The sequence below is a fragment of the Chrysochloris asiatica genome, unplaced genomic scaffold (genome assembly GCF_000296735.1).
Source record: "Chrysochloris asiatica unplaced genomic scaffold, ChrAsi1.0 scaffold00017, whole genome shotgun sequence".
NCBI lineage: Eukaryota > Metazoa > Chordata > Mammalia > Afrosoricida > Chrysochloridae > Chrysochloris > Chrysochloris asiatica.
Window position 1 is genome coordinate 16,298,430 of NW_006408535.1, and position 9,517 is coordinate 16,307,946.

The 9,517-nt window shown below is 41.3% G+C and overlaps 1 pseudogene; it reads left to right on the plus strand.

Annotated features, from left to right (window-relative positions):
• Nucleotides 1-238: 238 nt before the first annotated feature.
• LOC102817576 lies at nt 239-732 on the plus strand (annotated as a pseudogene).
• The last annotated feature ends 8,785 nt before the right edge of the window (nt 733-9,517 follow it).

The window sequence follows — 9,517 nt, forward strand, 5'->3', positions numbered from 1 at the left end:
GATTCAGAAGAGTATGTGAAACAAGAGGTATCACTGCTGAAGTCAGATGGATCTTGGCTGAAAGCAGAGAATGCCAGAAAACTGTTTACTTATATTTAGTGGGTATACATAGGCTTTAGACTGTGTAGATGATAATAAACTATGGATAACATTATGAATGAAGTGTGGCCCAGAGACCACACAGCTCTGGTGTTTTCCCACCAGTGCAATAAACCCGAGGGAATCATGCTGTGAGAAGATGGGGGCATTAGTGACTTGTTTGCTCAGGAACAGTCTAGAGAACCATGCACGTCAGGAAATCAGCAAGTTGAAGCCCTCTCTGACTCCCAACACCCCTCCACCAAGAACCTACTTCCAGAGTTGATGAGCCACCATCCGGAAATTAAGGGAGAAATTACCAGAAAAGATAACGAGTTGCTATTATTATTAAAATGGTTTATGTTGATTACAAAGATCCTGTGTGCTGTATTCAGGCAAAAGATGGAACATGGAGAGAGTTGAAGGAATTCAGATTGCTAAAAGGTCACACCACTTTGACATGATGCATATTACAAACACTTCCAAAGGCAAAATTTCCATCGTAGAGGCACTGACACATCTCAATAATCATAAACTTTACCCAAATACATGGACTACTGAGAAAACAGAGCAAGAATATCTTCTAGAACTGAGAGATACTTTGATATGTTTGAAGTAAAAATCTTTCCTCCTGAAAGCAAGAAAGCAATATAACTCAAATGAAGAAAATTACAAACTTACTTTTTCTATGTCTACTCTCCAGTTCAGGCCCTCCAGGGTCATAGTCAGAACTGACTCAACAGCACTTAACAACAATAACAAGTTGACCTCTTAAGATTGCTGAAAGAATGAAGTTGTTTTCTTTTTAACTTCAGTGTGGTTTAAGCATGTGATTGTATGTATACGTCAGCATGACAATCAATATGACATCTATACATTTATAACAATAAAATAATCAATTTTTTTAAATGATGAAGAATGAGAATTCCAGAACACTTAATTATGCTCGTGGAATGTGTACAGTCTTTAGGACAGAACAATAGTATACTAAATGGTTCAAAATCAGGAAAGGTGTGTGCCAGAAAGGTATGTGCCAGGGTTGCATTCTTTCACCAGACGTATTTAACCTGTATGCTGAGCAAATAATCCGGGAAGCTGGATTAATGAAGAAGAATGTGGCATCACAATTAGAGGAAGACTCATTAACAACCTGCAATATGCAGATGACACAGCCTTGGTTGCTGAAAGTGAAGAAGACTTGAAGTACTTACTGATGAAGATCAAAGAATACAGCCTTCAGTATGCATTGTAACTCAATGTAAAGAAAATGAAAATCCTTACAACTGGACCAATAAATGACATCATGATAAATGGAGAAAAGACTGAAGTTGTCATACTTCACTTTGCTTGGCTCTACAATCAACAATGCTCTGAAGGAAGCTTCCGCGAAGGTTTAAAGCCTCAAAAACCCTATACAGGGTTCACTATGAGTCAGAACAGATTCCAAGGCACTTAACAACAATCAACACAGCAGTCAAGAAATGAAACAATGTATTGCATTAAGCAAATCTCTTCCAAAAGACTTCATTAAAGTATTAAAAAGTACAAAGATGTCAGTTTGAGGACTAAAGTGGGCCTGACCCAAGCCATGGTATTTTCAACAGCCTCATATACATGTGAGAGTTGGACAATGAATAAGGAAGACAGTAGAAAAACCAATGCATTTGAATTATGGTATTGGCGAAGAAAACTGAAAGTACCATGGACTGCCAGAAAAACAAACCAATCTGTCTTAGAAGAAGTATAGCCAGAATGTTCTTAAGAAGGGAAGATTTCAAGAAATCGGTTCTTAAACTTAAGACATGTTGTCAGGAAGAACCAGCTCCTCCATCATGCTTGGTAAGGTCTCCACCTTCCCACCACCACCAATGAGATGGATTGATGCAGTGGCAGCAACAGTGGGCTCAAACATAAAACTAATTGTGAAGCACAGGACCTGGCAGTGTTTTGTTCTATTGTAATAGGCCCACTATGAGTCAGAACTGATTCAATAACACCTACCAATACATATACCTAACAACACATGTCTAGGAAAAGAGAAAATGCATTTATTTCTTCTGTTGAATTGAAATGTCGTTGTTAAGTGTTAAGTGACCCTATTTCCAAGGAGCAGCTAGTGAATTTGAACCACCTGCCTTATGGTTCAAACCAACTTCCTTATGGTCTAGTGCTTATCCCACATTGCCACACCTGGACTCCTTGAGTTGAAATTGTTGTTAAATGCTGCTAAAGAGGTTTCAAATCAAAGTCACCGTGTGTAGGGTTATGAAGGAGCAACTGGTGGTTTTGAACTGTCGTTCACAGTCCAGTGCTGATCCCACAGCACCACAGCAGGAGCTGAAATAGAGCTGTGTATTTATGACCTTGTCTTCCCTATCTCGCCATCAAAAGAAACTCCACAATGGGCTGACTGTTCACTAGAAGACTATCTGGCACATAATTAATTAATTGCCACTAAAGGAAGGAACAATAACAATATTCAGACACACCTTTTGCACCTGCTCTGTGTGACTTTCATTTTTCATTCATTTTAGACATCAGTTTTACTTAGACTAAAAGCTTCACAAAGACAAGGACTGTTAATCAAGGGTTGTCAGATTATTGGATGAGATCAGTAAAGTTTGTTGGTGACTACCGATTCTAATCCACTCTGATGCAAACCCTGGCAATCTGCTTTAGGAAGGTCACAATTACTGATAACCCTAGGAAGCGTAGTTCTGCTGTGAAATCACAGGAGATCACCAGGAATCAGAGTGGACTCCATTCACAGCAACAGCTATTGTTTTGGTATTGATTCTACATTTGTAAAATAAATGGAAGACTGTTAGAAGCAGCTATTTCATTCTAATCTGGCATCACAAACCTCTTTCTGATACCTGTTTTCTGTGCCTTTTTCCAACTATCCTGTAAGAAGCAATCGGAAATGCTGTATACATAAACTGGGCAGATTATGTGGCGTGAAAATGATGTTTGTTATTGGTAAATGCTGTCCAGTCGATTACAACTCATAGCGACTCTACAAGGTTTCCAAGGAGCAACTGGTGGGTTGGAACCACCAACCTTGTGGGTAGAAGTCCAACTGGATTAATATAAAAATGCAGTGTTCAAACCCAAAGCTAATTGTGATGGGGGAAGGGGGAATACTTGAAAACTGATGCAATTACCTGTGTAAATTTGATTAACAGTAAAGAGACTGGAGGTCTTTGAGGGAGGGATACCTACTTGTGTAGCACCATAGAATAAACACTCAAATTCAACGTAGGTTTGAAGCTGCCTGATAGAAAATTCCTGAAGCCACACAAAACAAAGAACGCTTCACGAAATTGGGTCATTCATTCGCAGGAGCCATGTTAATGTTCTTTGTATCAGTTCCAATTTTAGTGTATGTGCTGCTAAAATAAACCACTCATATAAGTTAAACCAGAACTTATATAAGGCTCCAGCATTTCTCTCCTCTTATAATTGTGATAACTAATAGGTATGCATTCCCCGTCGATTTCATACCCTTACGGAAATTTGAGCACATCGAATAATATCACAAGGCTAGTATATTGACATTATGATCGCTAGGCCACACGGCTGACTTGCCAGATTTACTTGTCATGTGGGACATGCAAATGAGCGCCCGGAGCACCTTGGGTAAGTGCCCCTCAGACGGGTCCCAGGCCCAGAGATGAGGATTCCCCAGCCGTCGCGCTCTAGGACCCCGATGTGCGGGAGACAAGCTGTCCATGAGGCTGCAGCGGCGCGAAGTGGGCCCAGGCCAGGCCCTGGCGTCTGCTGAACTTTCTTAGAGGATTGCCAGCGAATCAGCAGGCAAACTGTGTCACCAGGTCTCTGGGTCAATTTATTATTGTATGGGTTCTCTCCATACAGTAATAAATGTCACCCGTGACATAGTCTTGTGCGGGTTCCAGGAGGAATTGCTAAAACAAGTCCAGCGTCCAGCACTCAAGGAAGTACCTCCTAGGGACCGGACCGCTCAGTTCTGGAACGACAGGCACTACACTCTGGGCTGCACTGGGCCCCAGGTGCATCAGTGCAGGGGTCCTGGGGTCTGTGTCCATGCCGCAGAGGTGCTGGTCAGTCAGTCAGTCATCCAGCCGCAAGTAGTTACTGGCCTGTGTCCTTTGGCGCGACCTCTAGGGGGATCCGGGCAGTGAAGCACGCACCTCCCCTCTGCCGCCCGGCCCCTCCCTTCTCCCGCCGTCTTTCCCACCACCACGCCCTCCAGCGGGCGAGTACTCCCAGGTAGGAACTCTACTTTACAAACTCAAGTACAGTTTTTAGGCGTGAGAGGTGGATTTGAGAAATTGCAACAGCGGTGCATCCCAAGATCGGCTTGAACCATGAGGTCAGCGGTTCAAATTCCCCTGCCGCTCCTCGGAAACGCTATTGTTGTTGTTGTTGTTGTTAGGTGCCATCCAGTCGGTACCGACTCATAGCGACCCTATGCACAGAACGAAACACTGCCCAATCCTGGGCCAACCTCACTACTGCTGCCACGCTTGAGTCCATCAATGCTGCCACTTGGCCAATCCATCTCGTTAGGGGGTCTTCCTCTTTTTCTTTGTCCCTCCACCTTCCAAACACGATGTCTTTCTTCAGTGACTGGTCCCTCTTTCCTGTTTATTGTTTTTAGGTAACCTTTTATTTCCTGAAGCAAAGACTATGATCTCTCTCTTTTTCTTTGGTTACTTCCTGAAGTGAGTAAACAATTTATGATGGCTCTCTTTTTCTTTTAACTACTTCCTGGAGTAAAGAATTTATGATCTCTCTCTCTCTCTCTTTTTTTTTTTTTTCCTAAAGTAGGAATGCGTGCCTTAAATTTTTTAATCAGCCAACTGGGTAAGGGAAAAGAGTGTGCGGTCAAAACCCTATCCAGTGGGGTGAGACACAGCCTTGAGATTCACATGAGGGATTAAAAACCCAAGTGGACTGCCCACTCCATGTGCTCACTGGCCTGTTCCTGTATGTACGGCTATGTGCACGCACCCTCTTGCAGGAGTAAATTTTGCTTTGCCAAGGTAATTTAGTCTCACCAAGTGTCTTTTATGCGACATTGGGCTTCATTTCTAACACTATATGTCCCAAGTATGAGAGATGAAGTTTGGCCATCTTGGCCTCCAAGGAGCACTCTGGCTGCACCTCTTCCAAAATGGATCTATTGGTTCTTTTGGTAGCCCATGGCACTTTCAATATTCTCCTCCAACACCATAACTCAAAAGCATCAATTCTTCTATGTTCTTCCCTATTCACTATCCAGCTTTCACATGCATATGAGGTTATTGAAAATACCATGGATTGGGTCAGGTGCACCTTAGTCCTCAAGCTGACATCTTTGCTTTTCAACACTTTAAAACGGTCTTGTGCAGCAGATTTCGCTAATACACTTAACAACACTATTCATTGATAGTTGAATGGGAGATTATTTCTTTTAGTTCCTTAAACTTCCCTACTTCAGACATCTTATTATAATATACAAAAGAGGAGAGACTTGCTTAGTAACAAATTCGACTGTTTAAATATTCTGATTTTAATGACAACTAAAGACATGCAGTGAGGAGCTCAATCAACAACAACACAGAATACCAGACCAAGCAGGCTCAGAGGATGGTGCTAGAACACTGAACCACATATAAAGGAATATTTAGAAGCTTGGAAGGCTTACAGCTAGGGGAATTTGTAGCAGAACCAAGAAATCCATTGCTGTCTAATTCAAGACGCTCAGCTACTCCAGGAGCCGCCATCTTGGGAGAGACCAAGCAGGGGAAGGATAAGAACAGCCTCGAACGCCTGACAGAACCGCAGAGATACAGGTGTGGATATTCTTTTCTTTTGGTATCTGTTCATTGGTCTCTCGCTGTCTGCTCACCTCCAGTCTGGTGACTAGAGGGTTCTAGTATGCATGCACACAGATCTCCTCAAAATTAAAAGTGACAGTTTCCACTTAAAACCAAATGGCCACCACACATCTGTCAGTTTGTCATACTGTGGTGGCTTGTGAGTTGCTGTGATTCTGAAAGCTACGCCACTGGTATATTAAATACCAACAGGGTTACCCATGGTGGACAGGTTTCAGATGAGCTTCCAGACAAAGGCAGACTAGGAAGAAAGAGTGATGAACTACTTCCGAATAGTTAGTCACTGAAAACCTTATGAACAGCAGAGAAACACTGTCAGATATAGTGCAGAAAATGAGCCCCTCAGGTTTGAAGGTATTCAAAATGTGACTGGGGAAGAGCTGCCTCTTCAAAGCAGAGTTGACCATGATAATGCAATGGAGGAAAGTCCGTGGAGAAAAGCCCATGGGATCTTTGTTTGCTGATGGGACACAACTCAAAATGAAGAGAAACAGCTGTAAACTCCTTTGAAAATCGGAACATGGAATGTACGAAGTATGAATCTGGGAAAATTGGAAGTTGTCAAAAATGAAATGGAATGCATAAACATCGATATATATCATAGGCATTAGTGAGCTGAAATGGACTGGTTTTGGCCATTTTGAATCTGACAACCACATGGTTTACTATGCAGGGAATGACAAACTGAAGAGGAATGCTGTTGCATTCAGCGTCAAAAAGAACATATTCAGATCAGTCATGAGGTAGAAGGCTGTCTGTGATAGGATAATATCCATGCGCCTACAGGAAAGACCAGTTAATACCACTATTATTCAAATTTACACACCAAACACTAAAGCCAGTGAGGATGAAATAGAAGAATTCTACCAACTTCTTCAATCTGAAATTGATCAAACATGCAATCAAGATGTATTGATCATTACTGGTGACTGGAATGCAAAGGTAGGAAGCAAAGAGGAAGGATTAGTAGTTGGAAAATATGGCCTTGGTGATAGAAATGATGCTGGAGAATGCATGATCAAATTCTGCAAAATCAATGATTTGTTCATTTCAAATACTTTCTTTAGACAGCATAATAGACGACTATACACATGGACCTCACCAGATGGAATACATAGAAATTAAATTACCTTCATCTGTGGAAAGAGAAGATGGAAAAGCTCCATATCATCAGTGAAAACAAGACCAGGAACAGACTGTGGAACAGACCATCAATTACTCATATGCAAATTCAAACAGAAGCTGAAGAAAATGAAAACAAGCCCATGAGAGACAAAATATGACCTTGAATATATCCCACCTGAATTTAGAGATCATCTGAAGAACAGATTTGATACATTAAACGCTAACGACCAAAGACCAGAAGAGTTGTAGGATGACATCAAGAACATCATATATGAAGAAAGCAAAAAGTATTGAGAAGAAAAGAAAAAAGGAAAAGGTCAAAATGGATGTCAGAAGAGACACTGAAACTTGCTCTCCAGCGTAGAGATGCTAAAGCAAATGGAAGAAATGAGTAGGTCCAAGAGCTGAACAGAAAATTTCAAAGATCAGCTTGAGAAGATAAAGCCACATATTACAACATAATGTGCAAAGATCTGGAATCAGAAAACCAAAAAGGAAGAATATACTCAGCATTTCTCAAGCTGGGGGAACTGAAGAAAAAATTCAAGCCTCGACTTTCGTTATTGAAAGATTCTCTGGGCAAATTATTGAATGATGCAGAAAGCATCAAGAGAAGATGGAAAGAATATACAGAGCCACAGTACCCAAAAGAAATGGTTAATGTTCAACTGTTTCTAGAGGTAGCATATGATCAAGAGCCAACGATACTCAGGAAGGAAGTCCAAGGTGCTCTGAAGGAATTGGCAAAGAACAAGGCACCAGGAATTGATGGAATAAAAATGGAAATCTTTCAGGAAAGTGAGGCAGCAATAGGAGGCACTCACTCATCTCTGCCAAGAAATTTGGAAGAAACCTATCTGGCCGACTGATAGGAAGAGATCTGTATTTGTGACGATTCCAAAGAGAGGTGACCCGATGAAATGCAGAACGTTCGACAATCTCTTTGATATCCCATATGAGTAAAGTTTTGCTAAAGATAATACAGAAGCGGCTGCAAGCATACATTGACAGAGAACTTCCAGAGGTTCAAGCCGGATACAGAAGAGGACATGGTATGAGGGTATCATTGCTGATGTCCCATGTATCTTGGCTGAAAGCAGAGAATATCAGAAAGATGTTTACCTGTGCTTTATTGACTACGCAAAGTCTTTCGATTGTGTGGATCATGACAAGCTATGGACAACATTGTGAAGTATGAGCATTCCGGAACACTTAATTGTGTTCATTAGGAATCTGTACATGGTCAGTTGTTTGAACAGAACATGAGAACACTGAATGTTTTAAAATTAAGAAAGGTGTGTGACAAGGTTGTATTTTTTCACCATACTTATTCAACCTGTATGCTGAGCAAATAATCTGAGAAGCTGGGTTCTATGGGAAAATGTGGCATCAGGATTGGAAGAAGACTCATTAACAACCTGTGATATGCAAATGATACAACCTGGCTTGCTGAAAGTGAAGAGGACTTAAAACATTTACTGATGAAGATCAAAGAGCACAGTCTTCAGTATGGATTACATCTCAATGTCAAGAAAACAAAATTCCTCACCACTGAACCAATAAACAACATTCTTATCAATGGAGAAAGGATAGAAGTTGTCAAGGACTTCATTCTTCTTGGATCAACTATCAACACTCATGGAAGCAGCAGTGAAGAGATCAAACAACATATTGCATTAGGCAAATCTGCTGCACAAGACCTTTTAAAAGTGTTGAAGAGCAAAAATGTCAGCTTGAGGACTAAGGTGCACCTAACCCTAGCCATGGTATTTTCAATAACCTCATTTGCATGTGAAAGCTGAACAGTGAATAAGGAAGATCATAGAAGAATTGATGCTTTTGAGTTATGGTGTTGGAGGAGAATATTGAAAATGCCATGGGCTCCCAAAAGAACTTACAGATCCATTTTGGAAGAAGTGCAGCCAGAGTGCTCCTTAGGGGCCAAGATGGCCAGACTTCGTCTCTCATACTTTGGACATATTGTCAGGAGAGACAAGTTGCTGGAGTTTGATGTCATGTTTTGTAAGGTGGAGGGTCAGAGAAAAAGAGGTAGACCCCCAGTGAGATGGATTGGCCAAGTGGCAGCATCTATGGACTCAAGCCTGGCAACAGTAGTAAGGTTGGCCCAGGATTGGGCAGTGTTTCGTTCTGCTGTGCATAAGGTCTATAGGTTGGTACCGACTTGATGGCACCTAACAACAACAACAACAAAGGCATGTTATTCAAATCATAGTATTGATCCAATGTACATAAACAAATGAGAGTAAAAGTTCTAGACTTCTGATAGTGATGCGGTTACAACATTCTGTATATTGAGGTACTATGAAGGATAACTACATTTCATTAAAATGTTGTTATTGTTGTTAAGTGCCGTTAACTCGGTTCCAACTTATAGCAATCCTGTATAGGGTTTCTGAGGAGCAGCTGATGAGCTTGAACTGCCAACCTTA